General features: G+C 36.7%; 1 protein-coding gene across 1 annotated transcript in view; it reads left to right on the top strand.

Moving 5' to 3' along the window:
* Nucleotides 1–761: 761 nt before the first annotated feature.
* The window catches only part of LOC110373660 (uncharacterized), a 56,091-nt gene continuing 36,762 nt past the window's right edge, over nt 762–20,090 (top strand). Inside the window, exon 1 of the mRNA XM_064040555.1 lies at nt 762–966. The gene's annotated coding sequence lies outside the window, so the exon portion shown is untranslated. The remainder of the gene's footprint in view (nt 967–20,090) is intronic.

The raw sequence follows: 20,090 nt of genomic DNA, 5'->3' as shown, positions 1-20,090 counted from the left end.
ATGTTCAGCGCAAATAATGTAGCTTTCTAACAGTGAAAGAATTATTCAGATCCGTTCAATAGTTCCTGTACCTATTAGATTCAAACAAACAATGAAATCATTCTTTTTTATATATTCGTATAGATAGGTGTAGATAACATACGTATAACTTGTGCCTGTCCACATTCAATGCTAAGGCCTCTCTTAGCCACTTTCGTGGTCTGCACTGCAAACTTAGCTCTCCAACCGGCTTTCACGTTCGATATATTCGATGTATCGATAACTTTGTTGTCAAACCGATAAGTTATCGAGTCATAATCGTAATTAGAGCTGTCTACCTCAATATTGTCTATGTCTATGAAAATTTTCTCTCTGTTACATTACGTCAGAATACATCACCAAAGAAAGTTTTTTGTGGCCAGTAATTATGAATAATATTGACAAAACAGTTGGGAGAAAGTTGAAGGTAGAGCATAGGTTAACTTTGTTAAACAATGGAGATTGCCCGTAAATAAAATGAAGCGTTTGAAAAACTCAAAATAATAAAAGACGGTACGGTACGAAAAAGTTTTTAGCAGTTATGAACTCTATGCTGAAAATGGCCAGTACTTCTTTCAAATGAAAAAGTTGACAGCATAAGTACTCCTTCATCATCAAATTCCTCAATAACCAAGAAGCAGCACATCTAAAAAAAAAATATTACAATATAATTTATTATACAGCAAATTTCACTTGTTTTGAGATTCGAATCATGGATGCGCATACATCGAAACGTAGTCGGAGGCAGTTGACCACTGGCCGGCAAGAAAGCCGCACGCAGGCGCGCTTGCACGCACCGAATAAAAAAATAAAACGTCTATGGTTTGTTGCGCGCGAAAATTTGACTTTTATAATCTGTGCAGTGCAGTGTACTTTATTTGTTGCATGTTTTGAAAATTGTTTGATTCAATTTGGATTTTTTTGGTGTTTTAATTGGACTTTATTATGGTGAGTTATTATTTTTTAATTATAATATACTTAGGTGTTAATTTATTAAGAAGTAAGCTACTTTTACGGCTGCTTCTCATTTATTGAGAACATTTTTCAAAAAACTTTTCTTCGGTAAGTTTTTTGACCGTAAAGGAGGACACCAAAAAAGATTTTTTTTGCTGTAATATATTTTTCCTGCGTCATAAAGTTTATGAATTCCTATTACCTAACAAACATACATAAATATCTTCGTTCTGTTTACAAAACAACTAATAAAACGAAATTGCCTTTTGTCTACAATTTCCAACACATGGTTAATAGCAATAACTCGAAAGTTTTCGAGTAAAAGTTGCGAAGCCTTCGCGATTTACCAGAGTACCTAAATTGTAACCATTTACACACGAGTTCCAATCTTATATTCACCAGTATAAGGTTGATAACTAAGCAGATATTTTCTCTTGTGTTGTCATTGAACATCTTTGACAGTCGTTACGGGTAGTCAGAAGCCAGTAAGTCTGACAACCAGTCCTACTTGAGTATTGGGTTGCCCGTCTAACTGGGTTGGGAAGGTCAGATAGGCAGTCGCTCCTTGTAAAACACTGGTACTCAGCTGCATGCGGTTAGACTGGAAATCGACTCCAACATAGTTGGAAAAAGGCTAGGCACGTGATGATGATGTCTTGCTTCTGAAAACTATTCGGCAATCCGTATTGGGTCCAGTTGGAAAACCAGCACTAGCTAGACCTGATTGGCACACACACATTTCTTTTAGTTTGTACTTTTTTCGCCTTTTTGTGATAATTTTGTATTGACTTCAGAGTGAAGGAATAGAGAGTGCACCTACTTCTGCGCAAGTGCTTGAGCACTAATATTTTCTGCGCAGTTGACTGATCTCCTTATATGAGAACAGGCGCTGTGGCTGATAATGTACCTAACTGATTACGAGGACATCACATTTGTCCATAGATGTTTTTCTTTTCTTTCTTTCTGATAAATATTTATTACACTAACGTATGCCTTAATTCGTAGGCTATGAAGAATGAAAGTATTCTCTCTAGAGAGTTATCTCCCTAGTGGCCAGAGTAGCGAGTCACAGCGTAAATTATTAATTAATAAGTCGGACGCTATAATTAATGATGTTGTATGACTAAGCTTGATTTACACGCGGTTTAATTGGCATTTTCTTTAAAGTTGAAAAAACTTCTAGGTATGATATATTTAGACAACTGCATAAACTAGCTTTTTCCTCCAGGTTCTTTCGTATCTTGAAAGATCTAGTCCATGAACTTAGTAAAAAGCTATCATGTCTCTTTTTTTACGTTAAGAGTTGGGTTTCGTTCTAGAATTAGACAGATTTTGCGTTTCAATAGATGGTTGGTTAGATAGAGTTAATTTAGCATTCATTTCAATTAGTAACATTGTTTAAGACTTACTTAAATGTTGCTGAAAAAATCTTTCAGTATTAGATAGCCCATTTATTGATGAAGCCTAGCTAGCCTAGCCTGCTTTTTCTTCCTACGAAATGGAAGTAAAACCTCCAATGGAAGCCAGTATTTTATACATAACAAGCTTTTGTCTAACCTCATACATTATTTATTTTTCACAGACGGAAAAGCATTAAATTTTTCTTAGTGGTTGTTAGTGCTTGATATATCTTTTGTCCCATTGTATAAGCTTAAACAGGGGTCAGTAATTGATTGGACCCTGACCATGAAATTTCTCTTGGTTAAATTAAAAAGTATGATATTCATTATTTCCTATTCTTGACAATGAACTTTAATATCATTGAATATGATGTTTTCTAGCTATTGTGGTGACTTGCTCATTAAAATATGTTTTTCGGATGCATTGAGTAGAGGGAATTTGCATGCATACTTAAAAGCATTTTTGTTCAATTCAAATTATTTCATTTTATAAAAAGTTTTGAAATGCTATCTGGAATTATTGCTAGACAAATTGTGGATGGAATAATTCAGTCTGAAGCTTAGCGTCAAAGAAATATGTAATCTGTAGATACTGATATTTAAAGTGTGTCTCTTCTTTATTGATATTTAATGTATGACAGTCTGACACAGACGAGTACAGTCTATTAATTTTAAAAACTTCATACTTATATTTGTTAATATAAAATTGAGACATTGAGATCTCGAGATATGCAGCCGATCATTAGTGGAGCAACTTTCACATCAAGAATTATGAAGTATGTTTAATATTTTTCATTTAGCAGTCTAGTAAGATCTAAGTAAAGAGTTATTTCGTTAGTTTTCCTGTTAGAATTGTCAAAAGATTTATGGTGGTTTTTCTTTGTGCAACTGTCGAGCATGAGTATTATCAATATATATGTACTAATAATATCATAAATCTGTAACATCTATACTAATATAATATAGTGGAAACATTTTTTACATAATAGTACATTGCGTTTAGACCTTAATGATTATAAATATGTGTTACTTTATATTTTCTCTAATTCTATTTATTATATTTAGATTGCATGAAACAATACGAATATAATTTGTTTTGCATTAGAAACATTCTTGTTATTGCAGTTATATTAGGTATGTGTATTTAAATATCTCTTTCTTCAATAGATTTACAGTGATAGCTAACTTACAAGCTTCTTGAAAAAGGAGGATGTTCTCAATTCGGAACCTTTTTAGTATTTATATTTTACATGTGACTGACTGTGCAAAGTTACTCTTTTATGCTTACCTAAAACTACGAACACGAAAAGCTAACTTTATCCCATAAAATAATCACTAGAGCAGCAATAATTTTCAATCAAAACATTTGACAAGAAAAATAACTTAAACACAACACAAAAAACTCTAAATAAAACAATGATTTGCTAAGAAAATCTCTCTTTATTATTTAGTATGCGACCACTTAGCCTAAACTAATTACCAGATGATTATCTACGCGTGGGTGCGCGCGCGCATGTAGAGTATATTTATATAATATCTACGAGAAGGAAGTTGATCTTAGGAATTTGTGTTTATATCTTTTTAAATACTCTTTGATATTTTAATTGGTGTTTAATAAAATTTATTTTGAATGTTTTAAATGAATTGTCTATGAAAGTGTGTTGTTATTTTTTTAAGGTTTACATATACCTACTTCTTTTGACTTTTTAAGTCATAAAATGTTCTGTTCATTCTAAAATTATTGCTAAAAATTTCCCTGGTTGGATGTATTAAATATTTTGTCCCGTGTTTAATCTAAAAACACTATTATCGAAATATCTTCTTTAAATACATTTTTCACTTTACTTGGAGGATGATTTAGGTAATGGATAGAGTAGGGTATTTATACATAATATTTGCAATATTCGTTTTATTAAATAATCGGCCGATCATTTCATTAAAATTCAATTATCAGCGAACTTAGGTCCGTATTACTGATCAAAACCAGTTTTATATTTTAATTATAAATAATAGCTATAATTAAAAGCCTAGGTGTTAATAAATTATAATTGTACAGGAAATAGGCAGTTAATTTTAATATAAATTAAAACGACGGAATTGCCACTACCGTAGATATAATTTCACAGTAATTTTAATAATTATTTTGAAAATTATTTACGATCTTCATAATCAGTGGTAAATTAGATTTTATGGTTAAAAAATTGCTCGATTACTTACTAAAAGGAGTGTTATGTGTTTATGTCGTTTTACCATGATTTCTGAATGTTTCTATCGATTTAGATTAATGAATTAGGAAAAAGGTTATCAATAACATGGAATAAGGCTTGTTTGTATTTTTTTATGTTTTAACTATCTTTTGCCAGCGGTTTTTCCCGCTTCTTGGAGGAATAACCTCCCACATAAAGTATCCTATATGTTATTCTCATGCATTTATAAGCTTTATTAATGCCCAGTTCCATCACAATCCGCTCAGTTATCGTGTGAAGAATTAACGAACATACACACTCACAAACTTTTGCCTGTATAATATTAGTTGTTTTGACTACAGTTGTAGTATGTTTATATTTGTATGATATTTTTGAACTAGCCTTATGAAGTCTAGACTTCAAAAGACGGAGCATCAATCATCTTACTTTCAAGTTTTAACTAGGATAAAATACATAACAATTATTAAACATCAAATACTTTTTCGTTACCCACGAGAAAGCCGATTTCACTATCAAATAAAAATTGTATATAAACATTAAAATACAACATCTAAAGCCATGTTAACATTTCATAATAATGTTGCCAGATTGACCAACTAAGGATATAAATATTGATGATATGGTAATTCTTTATTTTTGTATGGCAATACTGGTTTGTGATAGTTCTGTGCGTACGTTGAATGCTATGGTTTTACGTCAGAAATACTATCTGAATAAAATCTTTGTGTTATTATAGTTTTTTTTTTCTTTCTCTTTATTTTAATTAGGGACTTTGTGTTATTATAGTTATTACTTTTATAAAGAGACAATCTCCCGCCAGAGTTTCGGAGAACTACTTAGTGCACCCGGATAAAAGACAGCCACAGCCTTCTTCGATAAATGGGCAGTCTAACAGTGAAAAATTTCAGATCGGTGCGTTTAAAGGTATTCTTACAACTTTGTATCTTCTGTCTTTAATACCAAAGATTATATAATAGTTACTACGTGTAATACATATAATATACAGTCTTCTGGGCACGTTTCCGGAGGACAGTGATGCGGAGGAATACTTCGACGCCTGATCGATGCTCTTTTATATTATGTTTTATGTTTATATACATTTTGTATATAGTATTTTATTTTTAGTTTTGTATAAAGATAAGTAGTTTAAGTTTGTATATATGTATACTGTGTACATACATTAGTAAATAAATACATATAATATATTTCGTTTTTACTGATTATCGAAATAAACTATTTTCTGTCTTCAATCTAGACTAAATACTTAGTCACAATCCTTGTGTAGGATCCTATTTCATCATCCTCCGAGCCTTTTCCCAATCACGTTGGGGTCGGCTTCCAGTCTAACCGGATTCAGCTGAGTACCAGTGCTTTACAAGAAGCGACTGCCTATCTGACCTCCTCAACCCAGTAACCCGGGCAACCCGATACCCCTTGGTTAGACTGGTGTCAGACTTTCTGGCTTCTGACTACCCGTAACGACTGCCAAGGATGTTCACTGACAGCCGGGACCTACAGTTTAACGTGCCATCCGAAACACAGTCAATGGTGTCTAAGATATACTTAGAAAGTACATACAAACTTAGAAAAGTTGCATTGGTACTTGCCTGACCTGGGATCGACCCCGCGCCCTCATACTTGAGGTTGGTCCTTTACCCACTAGGCCACCACGACTTATTCGACTTATTATACACGACTTATTATATTTGTGTAGGATCCTATTTATGTAAGAAAAAATCTTTTATGATCATATCATGTAAACTTCTACCTTAACTTTAATTACACGCCTTCTCGTCACATAAAACCTTAGTTAACTTCTAACTCGACATTATCAAGCAAGCTTATTATAAAGGTGAAAATATTAACCGAGGTTATTGACATTTATCCATTCCGATACATATTAACTGATCGTGAAATCGATATTAGTATGCATCTAATTAATCAGCTGTTAATTAATTAATACATTGAAATTATATCGAGAACGATATTTTAATCTGATTATACTTTGATTGAAGATCGACTGCTTTCAAGAGCAAGTAATTTTTAATGTGATATCGAAATATGTATTAAGATTTTGAAATCGGTTGTTTGAATATGTATATTTTTATACATATATATATCTCATTGCAGTCGTTACGGGTAGTCAGGGGCCAGAAAGCCCGACTACTAGTCTTACCAAGGGGTATTGGATTTGCTCAGGTAACTGGGTTGAGTAGGTCAGGTAGGCAGTCGCTCCTTGTAAAGCACTAGTACTCAGCTGCATCTGGTTAGACTGGAAGGTAACTCCAACATAGTTGGGAAAAGGCTAGGCAGATGATGACTTCTTACATTGCTGAACGGATTTTCGTGTGGTTATTACTAATATCCAGAGTGATTTTGAAGACCAGTAACAGCACTCATCATGCAGTCAAAATGTAGCATTAACAAAGACAGTTGCGCAAAATGAGTGAAATAATACAGGTTTTATGAAAGTGGACCTAGCTCTGAACTAGGTTACGATTCGCGGGCAGGCGCTATAAACAAACATAATACCGCTTATGTATGTATAGCTAACATTGGTTTAGCCAGTAATCCGTGTAGAGTAACTATTTTGTACCAGATATAGTGAATCCTAGCCTGTTGCTCGCGGTTTCATGTCCCGTAGGAACTACTAAAATATAGTGTAGATAGAATAAGTGAAACTTCCCAGCAGTGAAATAATTTTTCAAGTCGTTCAAGTGCTTTCTTCGGGTATTTATGTCAAACAGACAATTAAACAAATCTTTCCTCTTAATAATACTTCTGTTGATATGCGTGTAAAACTGAAACACCTCTTTTTTGAGAAGTCGGTTTAACGTTTAAATACGCTTACTTGACTGTACTAGATACTTAGTTATGTTTTTTATATAGTGTTTGATATTCTTTAATGCAATATTTCTTGATATAAATAATTTTAAATAATTCTTGAATACAATGTAGATACCTATAGATGTATATGTAGAGAGGAAACTACAATTAAAATATTGTAGCCTTGTTATTATGAAGATTTCTCAAGTCATTGACCAGTATTATCTCCACCATTTAATTGAAAAAATGAAATGCAAGTTGCAGTAATTTGGACGTCACTCAGAAACACTTTGATACAATGCCTGGGTTAAACCGTCGCTTGACCTTCGAGCTATAAAGCTCAAGGGTTAATAACTTGTCTGCTATTGTTGCAACTCATGTTTACTTGAGATGACGATGATGGTAAAACTTTGTAGGTACTGAGAGAGATTGAGAAGTGGCATTCTTGGGGAAAGTCCCAACAAAAAACCAAAGAATTATTTACATGTTATTGGGCCCGAAAATAGGCTCTCATTGCTGTCGACTGGGAGCTGTGGATCGTGGTTAATTTTATTTATTTATTCCTTTATTTCAGGTAACTAGGCAAATACAATACACAAATAAATGACATAACAATACTTATAAACTAATACATACAAAAATAAATTAATGAAAAGCTACATGTTTACACGAGTAGGCGGTGTCATGTTGCACTTCGTGGTGTCGCGTAACCTCTCGCGGAATCGCCGGAACACGACACCCTTCGTCCAAAACTGCTCTTGAAACATGTTAAGATGCTGAGTCGGCACTCGTACCACAAACCCCACGCCCATCTAGCCCATGGTATTAACCACGAGCTGAATGGCAATGCTTATTCCTTTTTAGTTGGATGCTAAAATTATAGATATTTTGAACACTATTTTCTAAATAATTTGGCATTAAACTTAAAAGTAACTCCTTTGCGTATTTAATTTATCTAATAACATGACTGACAGACGAATGACCAAGAAAGTTTAAGATGAATGATCAAAATGCAAAATTTTCCTCATACACAAATCCAACGGAGTCTAGAAAGTTTAAATCATGATTAAGCATTTTGTAATTTATAAGACAGGTATTATCTTAATGTGGTGAACATTTGGACTCGATCTAGCCTCTGTAGTCATTTATTATGACGACTAGTTTTGCTCTGAGGTTTTACCCGTTAATACTACTTCGTCACTAGCCGCTCGTGTTTTGTTTTCCTTTTTTCTTCCAGCCGTTCCCAACATTCAATCTTTGTTCAAGTTTTGCTCACTAGAGATACAAAATTGACATTGTAAGGCCAATATCAAAATTGTATCTTTAGTAAGCGAATCAAGAGATACAATAGATTTTTGGGAACGGCTGTTAATTTGTAATGAAGTTTGTAAGCTTGTGAGGCGATTCTGAAAATAAAAGAAGAAAAATAGAACATTAATTTATTGACACAAGATAAATACAAAAGTAGTACAAAAACAAAGTAAGGTGCCAAATAGTTTCAGGACTGGTGAACTAACTTTGAGTAAATGCCTTATTGATATAGATTTTTTGATTTTGATGTTCTTGTGTTCAAACAAACATACAACTTGTAGCTTTACCTCTACTAGCTATATCAAGTATAGATGTACTATATTAAGTGTAGATTAGTCGTAGAAATCCAATAATAATATCGAGTAGTTACGACTGCATTAGTAGAAACGCGATAGTAGCCTTGATAACATGCTTTTGCATATAAATTGCAATTTCATCAGTCTGTAGTCTCTCGTTCTGAATGGAGAGATGATGTATCTTAATATACTCATGTACTTTGTATTCAATTGCTCTGAAGATTATTTTAATGATTTACTAAGACGCCCCGTAGACGATTAATTAAATTGCACGATTTACCGAATTGAGAGTTAATATTAAGATTGCGCAATAATTTTCAGCGGCAGAAAAATTACAGAATACTTCTATTGCAATATTGCACAATATTATTGTACGTCTAAGTTGGACTCTTATAGAAATAACCTTTTGAAGTCATATGGGGAATGCACGGGTGTTTCAATATCCAACTTCCAGGATGTTTTGTGAATGTTTCGAAAACCCACAAAGCGATTCCGGCCGTCCCAGGAATCGAATCTCGAAAATCGAGACCTCGTGCACAGCAACCACGCTTTGCGACAGCTAGACCAACGAGGCAGTTAAGTTAGTTACTGAACAGCGGGCGTATTGCCTTGAACCACTCACAATTCTTAACATAATTAATGATCGACATAAATAATTAAATATCTATCAGTTTATTTAATACTCATTACATTGGACAGTAAAAGTAGTGACAGTGAATATTATTTGTTACTAACGCCTACTTTCGGCGTGACGAGCAGTTTTGTGTAGGTCAAATAAGTTTGTACATTATTATAATGACTTTGAGATTTATGGTAAGAGCAACTATTCACCCTGCGGTTTCACCCATGTCCTAGGAAAACTACGTTCTGCAAGCGGGTAAGTAACCAGTGTCCTTTGTCAGGATCTAGCTAGATTATATCTGTGTAGGTATCAAGTTTTATTTCCATCGATCCTGTACTTTTAGCATGAAAGTTAGACAGACAGATAGATACTTTCGCAGTTACAATATTTGTAGATAAGGATACTCAGACGCACAACAACGTTTTATCTTAAGAGTTATTCTTGGTGAGATGTAGAAAATAATCAGCCAGTTTAAGTTAGCCGATTTATCTGTTCAGTAAAGAATTTAATTCTTTAAAATATTCAGACAAACACTTCACATTTGCAAAGACACTCCATCACACTATTGACCCGATTTTAATGTAATTTGGTAGACAGACAATCTTGAGATTGAGAAAGGACCATAAGTTGACTGAGTTGCGGTAAGTTATCCCCTTTTTTTTGGGAGGGGGAAATCCTCATGGACTTCCTCCGCTTGGGGAAAGGCGGAGGGGTGTGCTGCACTCCTACCGGCTAAAACGCCCCTGTGTCCTCATGCACGTGGGCGCGGGGCCGCGGGAATCCAAATTCTTCTCTTTACAGCATGTAAGCGAATCCACGAGAAACACCTAGTCTTCATACTGTGCGTGAGTTTAAAACATTGTAGCAACGTGTTAACGAATTTATACATTGTTTTTACCTGAAGGTCAGTTATGGCAGTTAACCGTGAAAGTTAAGTGTGATCGAGAAAGCGGTTCATTAATCGAGTTATCTTAGCGCACATCTTTGTGGTTAAACTTACCTAGTATTTAACGGCTGGTTTAATTTTATGTGGTGTTGTTAAATGTTATATTGGTGGGCTGTAAATGGTTTTATGGATTTTATATAATTAGTGTTATATTAATATACGTTTTATAAGAGGTTATTGTGTTGGTTGGCTAGGAGAATACTTGATCTGGATTCTTTAGAGCGCAAGTAATTTGCTAGTACTTTTACCTACAAGCAAAAGTCTGGCATGGCCATTCAATGCTGCCAACTTTTGAGTTTTGACGCTTTTTTACGCTAACAATGTTTATACAATATAATATGTATGTTAGTCTTTAAGGTATTTATCTATGGGCCTTTGATGCCTGATAATAAAGATGATTTGATTTGATTTTTAACTTTCGCTATAAATATATTGATATTTGTTAATTATGTAGAGCTCTTAAGTATTTAGTAGATGGGTATGTTTTATACTTTACAACACTTAAAAATTGCCGATGTCCGACTCATTTGCATTTTGAATCAATTAAAATTAACCAAGAAATTAAAACATACATGATACCAACATATCAAAAGACATCTCAAAAATATGATACAAAAATCATAAACGCCATACACCATAGAGTACCGGTTGATCGACATAACTGTGTCGATCAGATGCGCGCGCGCACGCTACGACCTACTTCATGCAAATGCTCTCAGAACATACGGGGACCGTTAAATTATTACCGAAATAACGTACCTAAGAAAATGGAAAGTATAGCTGTGATTCAGATTTAATTTGGTGGCTGTATGTAATGGTTCGATGCGTGTAGGCTTTTGGTTGTGTGTGATTGATTGATGTATGTGAGGGCTTATTTTCGTTTACTGCGAAGCTATTATTGTTCTGTGTTTGAAAAGTTTTGATACGTTTCTTCCATTTGGGTCCAAAAGAAACAAACATAATGACCAAGAATGTATTTTTTAAAAAAAGGTTATTAATTGAGGTTGGTTTCATCAGATTACAAAATAGGGTTAGGTTTGGACTACATAACATTCTTATCAAATCTCGGTAAAAATATCTTTTTCACTCTAATAAATGCAAGCATATCAATATATTTTCTATAGTTTCGTATGACTGACAATATGGTCCCGAATGAAACGTTATCATAATGATTAGGAAAAGCCAAATATCAAAAATATTTTACACTTTTCTTTCGACAAGGCTATTTAAATAATCTTCATTTATAACTCTTAGTATGTGTGAGATTTGCACACAAAATTCAAATGTATTTTTGCTAAATGAAGCAACGAGCGTCTAGGATCAGTGTACGTAGTTAGATGAGAAATGCAGCCGTGATCTTAATGGGGACTTAACTACTTCCAAAGAGGTCTAATGAGCACTCGCTATGTTAGATAGAATGCAGTATTCACTAGGGTTGCCTACTGTATGCATTTGTGGGACTGATTGGGTTATGGCCGTTTACAAAATTTGGATTATAGAGTGAAAAAGTAAGTAATTTTTCATTACCAATTAATTATTATTATCTCTAACTAACACATATTTGATGATAACGGCCTACGGAGTAACTACGGCCCGTACTGGGATAAAATACAGCCTAAGTTACTCGAGAAGAGTGTAGCTTTACAACAGTGAAAGAACTTTTCAAATCAACCGATTTTGGAGCCTTTTGGGTATATAAAATAACAAACAAAAAAAATATTTCCCCTTTATTATTTGTATAAGTGTAGACAATGCAGGGATGAAAAAATAAGTATAGTACAAAACTAGTAAATCCTACTTGTAAAACTTGACTTAAGTATTTGTTTAGCTACACTACAGTCCACGTAGCTTAGCCAGCATGAAGTTGGCCTAATAGCATAAATGTCACCATAAATGTCCACATGAATATTTGGAACTGGCAACCCTAACTTCAAGTTAAAAGCAGTAGCAAATTAAATAGTTTTTATTTGCTAAGTAAATGCGCTAGTTTTTTTGCGCTCGACTTGCGGTTCGTAATTGATTAAGCGTAACTATCATTAGTGTCAAAATACTATTTCTGTGTGGCGTGCAATCTGTTTAGTGTCGAGATAAACGGTTATTTCTAGTGCTTGTACCATGGAAAGATATTGAGTGAAGTTGAAGGTTTAAGACATTTTTATTTAATTAAGGACCAATTTTTTAATCATCGTTAACTTATGCGGAGGAATACATATAGAGGTTTAACAATGTTACATACAAAAGTTGTTACTCGTAAAACGTCAAACATATTCTTCAGATAAAAGTTATCTGGCGATTGAAAAATTGGCCCTAAAAGCAGTGTTAGTATGGAACTCTTTCAGGTTCCTTGGCTCTTTGGCTTCAGTAAGTAATTGAGTATAGGTAACGTTCTTTAGATTAGATGCTAAAATAGATATGCCTATGTGGTGGCCAGAGACGCGTACTTGTGCCTGAAAGTTAGCTGCGAGTTGTTTTCTCCATCTATACTTTTCTATTCATAATATATTCGGACCTTAACATTCTACAATATGTTTTGGCATAAGTTTTACAGCCGGCCGCCTGCCTGACACTAACCCTCCTTGGGACTGCTTTTGAGGTGGTTTGTCTACCAACTAGCGGGTAGCCCAAAGTGCTGGTGGAATGCACTAGGCCTTAGCTCCCTTCGTCGCCTCTTACGACACCAACGGGAGAGAGATGGGAGGTCCTATTCTAAGCCGGGACGGTCACGGATCATACGGATATTTTTAGTCAATCTATACTAATATTATAAAGTTTGTTTAGTTGCTTCATCATGTTAATCTCCACCATCTTAAATATATTATTAGATTGAATAACAGAATGTGTCAACGACTGTAGTCGGCTTTTGTTTTGAAAGCAATAGTCGTCTATTGTCGTGAATAGATCGTAGGCGTAGAATTATGATATTGCCTAGACTGACTAGGTTCTATGTTTTCAACACAACCAAGTTGTTATTGTCATTTGGCCCTGTATGAAACTGTTGTGTATTCGTAGATAGAGTGGGTTGTGGGTATTTTCGCCTTGTATGTGGTAGGTCTGTTCCATATTATGTATCTATTGACGTGGTTCTATTTATTATATAGTTAGATCAAATTATGAACATTAACGGCGAGTTAGAAAGAAAGAAAGAAAAGAAAGAAGCTTACTTGTAAAGATATCCGAACCATTTTCAGTTTCGAAATCGCAATTGGACCAATGGGCGGTCAGTATACGGCTGGTTATGGTTTGGTTATCATTAAAGTTAAATGATGCAATTCACCACAAGTGCAGCAGGTATATTTTATCTATTTATTCGAAAAAATAATTAAGATAAAATAAGCGAAAGAAATCAATCTATACATTGCTTTAAGATAATTCCATACATCAAACTCCTAATCACATCAATTTATTAATTGATGTCTATGGAATACCAAAGAAGTAGGTAAATTGCGAAATTGTGAAAATTATCGTACATATATAACCTGCTCGACATACCGTGGTATGCATCTGAGGGGAACGGCTATATCACTTTAACTACGCTCCATGTATATGCAATGCAGATTGCATATCGGTGGTTAATAGGCAGGAATGCAGTTTATTTTGCATGCTGGATCATATTTATGATGGTGTTAATAGGAGCGGTTACGAAGTCGTAAAGAGATAATTAAATATTAAGTCTTGCCTAGGGGTATCGCGCTGCCCGGGTAACTCTGGTAGTCAGCTGTATCCAGTGAGATTGGAAGTCGACCCCAAAGTAGTTAGGAACAGGCTAAGGAGATGACGAAATTTTAAGAGACATACTGAAGTACTATATGCTTAAGTGATTTACCGATTTATAGTACAGTCAACTTCAGGTCAGTGGTAACAGTTTTATAGGAAAATCGTACTTATAACTATTGAGTTAAGGTGCATGACAGTTACCACTGATGTGCGGTCTATCGTGCATATCCCGACTAACTTTGCTTTTTTTGTAGTTAGCCATTTAATGCCTCACGCATGCCAGTAACGTTTTGTTTTTTGACAATGGCTGAGTCAATAGCAGCTACCTTCAGAAAATAAAAGCTGCTCAATAAGATTTGTATGAACAAATGGGCAGAATCAAAATTCAGGAATTCGAAGTTTATTTATTGCGGGGACAATAGTAAATATTTTCTTTGAAATCGCAATTACAAAGAAATGTTATAATGTTAATATTTAACGATCATGCGGTATTTTAATGTGGTGCCTATTGAGTAAACTTGAGAACATACGTCATATATTTTAACCACTCTCACATTAAGTCAGTTTTAGCAGCTAACAAGACGTTTTTAGGTTAAGTACTTTAACTGTAGTCAAACTTGCTGCTCTTATATCAACCAACCAAATATAATTCTTTCCAAACTGAATTCTTTGCAGTTTCTTGTTACAACAATGACTGTAGGTATCCGCCATTTTGTTTAATTGCACATCTCATGTCATTTAATTGTCACTGTCAAACTTTTGGCGGGAACGTGGCCAAGGATTCAGCGCATACAGCCTTTCTTTATTTTCATATCAAGTTCACAATGACTTTGCGGAAGTTTTATTGTTATTTTGTTTAGAAGCGAAAGTTAAGGTCTAAGGTCGTGCTAACAAGATTATATTAAGACTTTTGCTTTCTGTTCACAATAGATCATTACAGAATAGTTTTTTTTTGTGGTACATTTCACTATCGTTTCGATTTTGATACTTGGACTGCGACCTCTTTTAACTTTTAATCGAATTGTAAGCTTTCTGATATGAATGAGTCGTGTTGGATTTTACTTTATACGTTCAAGATGTTATCTAAGATAATCTGCGACTATATTCTAGTGTTCGATCGGAGCAGCTTTCTATACCGTCGGAAATTAATACTTTCCGTCGGATCTCCCGTGTACCAGTTACAGATTACGTGAAATGCGAGCGTAATGCTAGGAAATTGCGAGAAAAATCTATATAAACACCATCAGTTGGTAGTCAAATGGTGGATAATCATAGGTCCAAATGTCCATAATGACCATATGCGATGGTTTATGGTGAGTTACATTGCATATTTTGTAATGTGACGGGTCTGAGTTTCTTTTTATGGGGGAAATGTAAATGAGCTGCTCTAACGGCCGGTTGCATCAACATTTAAATGTGGAGTCGACGACGCAAATTTTTCGTCATCATTAAATGGCTGAGAGGCAGTATAAACAAAATAGAGATTTTGCTGAGCAAGTTTCTGTGTATGTGTGTGTGTATATTTATTTTTATTGTGTTATTTTAATTTGTCAGCACTAATTTTACCTAAATACTAAGAAATTCATCCAAGATGTTATTATAACCCAACGAAAACTACGTTAAATCACTAGAAAGGAATTCTAATGTTTACGAAATATCCATTATTTATTTACATTATTAAGTGGTTAGTTTCTTGTTTGATGAAATAATTTTATGTATCTGCCGCACCTTCACTAAAAGCTTTGAATTTAAATAAACGGAACAACTTAATTAGTAACCCGATATGTTTACTTAACATTTATGCAAATTCCGAGGAATTTAAGTGGCTCTACTCTGCGGCAAGACTATAAAGATCTTAGTTTAATTGTAGTTACGTCAATATTGTTCCTAAGAAAAATATAATTTTCCCATTTTGAACAGACTTTCCGAAAAAGACAGATTTTTTATGTTTGTTCGCGCATATCGCCGTCGTTTACCAACCGATTTGAACAATTCTTTTTTTTGTTTTGAAAAAGTATACCTACGTCTGGTCCCATTGCACTAAGATCCAGGGTCATCAGGATGATGGGAATCCTGAGAAACCGAGGGCAACTTTTGCAGTTGTAGGATACATAGGTACTTACTGTAGAAACATAAGACTTTGGCGTATGGGAAAAGTGATTAATCATGTTGTTTTTGCCCAATTGAGTTGGGCATTATGAATACCTACAGACCGGCCATTATTAATAATGCCCGTAATATAAACATCATACTAATAGGCATTAACATGATAATTTTCTTCAAAAAGCAAAACTCACTCAAACTCATACACAAACATATGAAATGACTAAATAACTGTACACGGATTCTAGTGCTTTAAACTTTAAGCTAAATGTGTTTAACGAAGGCTATGCACAATTGAAAGTAGGTTACCCTTTGCGACGGTCATCTGCCTTGGGATTTGAACGGTTAGGTACTGTTGGACTCAAGTTGCGATCACTTGCTGTGTAAATAGTTAAGTTACTTATATGTTTCAGTAAGTGTAAGTAGTCTTATAATGTTAAAGCTTTACATACATTCAAAAATCTTCGCTTTATTGCTCAGAACATAGAAGACATCTTAATAACTAAAATAGAGTAGCTAGTAGGTATTCAAGTAGTTCCACCCGCACCCTGATCGAATTAATTGTGAAAAGTAGCCTATCCTTTCTGAAATTTTATGTAAATGATGTAAAGATTTCAACTTCTGAGGCAGAAATTCAGAATTACCTATTTCGCGCACCCATACTGTTTCTGTGTCCAGTCCCTCTTTTATTTAAATCATCATCAGCCTATCGCAGTCCACTGCTGGACATAGGCCTCTCCAAGTGCACGCCACTGAGATCGATTTTCGGCTTCTCGCATCCAGCTCCTGCCAGCCGTCTTGCGCAAGTCATCACTCCACCGTGCCTGAGGACGTCCTACACTACGTTTGCCGAGGCGCGGTCTCCACTCTAGAACTCGTTTACCCCAACGGTTATCGGTTCTTCGGCTAATATGGCCAGCCCACTGCCACTTCAGCTTGCTGATTCGGTAGGCTATGTCGATGACCTTGGTTCTCTGACGGATTACCTCATTTCTGATGCGATCCCTCAGAGAAACGCCGAGCATAGCTCTTTCCATAGCCCGCTGAGCGACTTTAAACTTGTGGACCAGCCGTACCGTCAGTGTCCACGTTTCGGCTCCGTAAGTCATGACAGGTAGGACGCACTGATTGAAGACTTTTGTCTTTAGGCACTGTGGAATCGACGATGTTAGGACTCGACGTAGCTTCCCAAATGCAGCCCAACCCAACTGAATTCTCCTATTCACCTCGTCCTCAAAGTTGTTTCTACCTAACTGCAATGTCTGCCCGAGGTATACATATTTCCGAACAACTTCGAGAACGGCGCCGTGTATCGCAATCGGTTCCGGTAGAACATGTTCATTGAACATGACCTTGGTTTTGTCCAAGTTCATCCGTAGGCCGATGCGTAGAGAAGATTCAGCCAGGTCGTTAAGCATCTGTTGTAGGTCCTGCAGCGTTTCCGCCATGATGACGATATCGTCAGCAAATCTCAAGTGAGAGATGTGTTCGCCATTGATGTTGATGCCGCGTCCTTTCCAGTTCAGCGTCTTGAACATATCCTCCATTGCATTAGTGAACAGTTTTGGGGAAATAACATCCCCTTGTCTCACTCCTCGATGCAACGGTATGGGCCTTGTTTGCTGATTCTGTACTTGGACGGACATTGTAGCGGCTTTGTAGAGACATCTCATCACTTGGATGTATCGCCAATCTACTTGACAACGCTGCAGGGACTCCAGAACAGACCAGATTTCAACCGAGTCAAAGGCCTTCTCATAGTCCACAAATGCTAGACACAGGGGCTGATTATACTCCTCGGTCTTCTGTATAATCTGCCGCACTGTGTGGATGTGGTCTATGGTGCCGTATCCACTCCGAAACCCAGCCTGCTCCGGTATGCCGTGTAGCGACGGCTTAAGAATACATATGTCGCTACCCCTTCTTCCAGTGGGTGTCGTAGAAGTCGACTAATGGAGACAATTGCACCGAACACCAGTGCGAGAGAAGGAAAACTCGAAAAAAAACCCTCTATCAACCCGTCTGGCCAGCGTGATAGCAGTAGGCTAAATACCTCCATGAGCAGCACAAAAAAGCCACGGCCCCTAGTTCCCGGCAGTCCCGCTATTCCCGGTCACGGTGGCGACCGTGGTTACGGCGGGGCAGGGGGTGCGAAGAATCTCCGGGTTACGGGAGGCCACCAAACAAAACTGACTCTGGCGACGTACAACGGCCGCACGCTACGGCTTGACTCGCATCTGGCGCAACTCGAGGTGGAACTTGGGAAGATTAGGTGGCACATATTAGGGTTATGTGAAGTTCGAAGAGAGGGGGAGGACACCATAACCCTCGAATCAGGTCACCTAATGTACTTCCGAGAGGGAGACCAACAATCCCAAGGTGGCGTTGGGTTTCTGGTTAATAAGTCCCTAGCTGATAACGTTGTGGAGGTGTCTAGTGTGTCGAACAGGGTAGCGTACCTTATCATAAAGCTCACCGACAGGTATAGCCTCAAGGTAGTGCAAGTGTACGCACCGACCTCGACACATTCAGACGATGAAGTGGAGGATATGTTTGATGATATATCAAGGGCCCTCCACTTCACTACAAAGACCCATTACACCGTTGTCATGGGGGACTTTAACGCTAAAGTGGGAGTACAGATTTGCGGCGAATCGGCAGTAGGATCCCATGGATTTGGAAGCAGGAATCATAGGGGCAAATGCTCGTCAACTTCCTCGAACGCGAGGGGCTCTTTTGATGAACTCCTTTTCAAAAGCAGCCCCAAAGGAAGTGGACGTGGCAAAGCCCCGACACTATGACTAAAAATGAGATTGACTTCATCATGACGAACAAGAAGCACATATTCAGAGACGTCTCCGTGATCAATAGGTTTAATACCGGTAGCGATCACCGACTTGTCCGAGGCTCTCTGAATATCAACTTCAAGGCCGAACGTTTCCGTCTGATGAAGGCCAGGCTCCGACAACACTGCTCCAAACCATGACAGGATCCGAAACGTTCCAGTCAAATTTGGAGAACCGATTTGCCGCCGTGGAAACCACAACAGACGTTAACCAGAACCACGAATATGTGGTTCGGATCCTCAGGGAGGAAGGTTCGAGATTCTGTAACATGCAGCGTAAGGGCAAGAAATCAAAGCTTTCGGAAGAGACATTAGGGCTTATGAAGAAACGACGTGAAAACCCGCCTGTCACTTCGTCAGCTAAGCGGGCTCTAAACCAAGAGATCAACAAGCACGTACGACGCGACCTCCGGTGCTCCAATACTCTTGCCATTGAAAGAGCAATTGAGCTGAATCGGGGGTCAAAGGTGTTCGTACAATCTCTTGGAAGAAGCCACTTGACGAAGCTGACCACAACAAGTGGAGAAGTCGTTTCTTCGGTGCCGGCAGTCCTTTCGGAAGTGGAAAATTTCTATGGCCGGTTATACGCATCGCATGCATCTCGACCTGATCCCGGAAATGAGGATTCTAGAGCCACATTAACACGCCATTTCACCGAAGACCTGCCAGAAGTCAGCAGTGGCGAAATCGAGATCGCTCTGAGACAGCTCAAAAATGGAAAAGCCCCTGGCGAGGATGGCATTACAACAGAGCTTTTAAAAGCAGGAGGTAAGCCCGTACTGGGGGAGCTCCAGAAGCTTTTTAATGCCGTCCTGTTTGAAGGGAGAACTCCAGAGGCGTGGAGTAGG

Source organism: Helicoverpa armigera, chromosome 22 (genome assembly GCF_030705265.1).
Source record: "Helicoverpa armigera isolate CAAS_96S chromosome 22, ASM3070526v1, whole genome shotgun sequence".
Lineage (NCBI taxonomy): Eukaryota > Metazoa > Arthropoda > Insecta > Lepidoptera > Noctuidae > Helicoverpa > Helicoverpa armigera.
Note: the sequence above shows the minus strand (reverse complement) of the source record. Positions and strands in the feature narration are given on the sequence as shown.